Genomic DNA, 1,404 nt, shown 5'->3' with positions numbered 1-1,404 from the left:
ACAGGAAGCTCATAAGTTACCATGGCGATTTATTCTGTGAAGCCAATCAGGTTTGGTCTTTGTGAAATGGATAAAAACCAGGAGGAACCTATGCAGCTTTGTCAAACCTGGCTTTATCTCTTATCCTGGATTTTGTAATGTGACTTTTGTGAAAACAGCCATCTGGAAGGAGGGAAAACATTTTGGTTTTTTTCTTTTTTAACATCATATATAACAAATATAGTATCGATATCAGATGTATTCAAAAATGACAAAACCAGCACAGGCCACTAACAGAAGAAGAAAAAAAATAAAACCCTAGTAAAAAGAAAGTATACTTTAGTATATTAAATTTTAGCATACTTTGATTAATGTACTTAAACTGCTATTTTGGAACAACGTTATTAGTGCTTAGTATATTTTAATAGTATGTAAATAGTATTAATTTACAATTTTTTAGCATACTTAGCATACTTCAACATACTTTTTTGGAACAACTTCAAGTAGTACTCAGTGTACTTTAAGTATACCTTTTTATGTAGTATTCAAGAGCTTGATTAGTATATTTTGAGTGTACTAATTGTCATAGAATTATATTAAAAATATACTTTAAATATACTACTAATATATTACTAATGTATTTAAATTGCACTTAATATTTATTTTTGATTTCCTGCTATTGCTAATAAAGTACAATTTTAGTTACTCATAAGCAGGGGTGAAAGTAAGGGGGTACAGCAGGGTACTGTACCCCTAAAAGGTTTAGTGGGGGTACCAGTACCTGCAAGAGAGAGGAGCGGCTGTCAGCTGTAAAAAGATCAGTGGGTTAAACTGTGCAGCCACGACTGATTAGTTTTTCAAGAACAATCTAAAACATGACTTAATCAGTTAATAAATAACTTTTTTACCATTTCATATTGTTTCTGAACTGTTTTGCTAGAGCAGGGGGGCAAAATGTCGATCGGGGAAGGTTTTGAGTCGATCTCAGCATCAGATGACAAACTGAACGCAGCCAGGAGGCTGAGAGCAGCACGTCCTCCTCTGGCTGGGTTAAAACGTTCATAACTTTATTAAAGAACAACAAAATCAACAAAACGTGTTCAAATTAATGATCCAACAATAATAATAATCTCAGTGATTATTGTTTCAACAGTTCTGTGCGTTTTGGTTTCATTACCAAAATAACTAGCAGAGCAGGAGTTTAAAATTAACTAATCAACCACAGATGTGTTCATGGAGCGTTTATTATCCATCCATCTTCTATACTCCCTTGCAGTGGTGGGAAGTAACGAAATACAAGTACTTCGTTACTGTACTTAAGTAGTTTTCATGTACCTGTACTTTACTTAAGTAGATTTAATAATGGATACTTTCTACTTTTACTCCACTACATTTTACAGTAAGTATCTGTACTTTCTACTTCAC

The sequence above is a fragment of the Poecilia reticulata genome, linkage group LG16 (genome assembly GCF_000633615.1).
Source record: "Poecilia reticulata strain Guanapo linkage group LG16, Guppy_female_1.0+MT, whole genome shotgun sequence".
Taxonomy (NCBI): Eukaryota; Metazoa; Chordata; class Actinopteri; order Cyprinodontiformes; family Poeciliidae; genus Poecilia; species Poecilia reticulata.
This window is presented reverse-complemented; position numbering follows the sequence as displayed.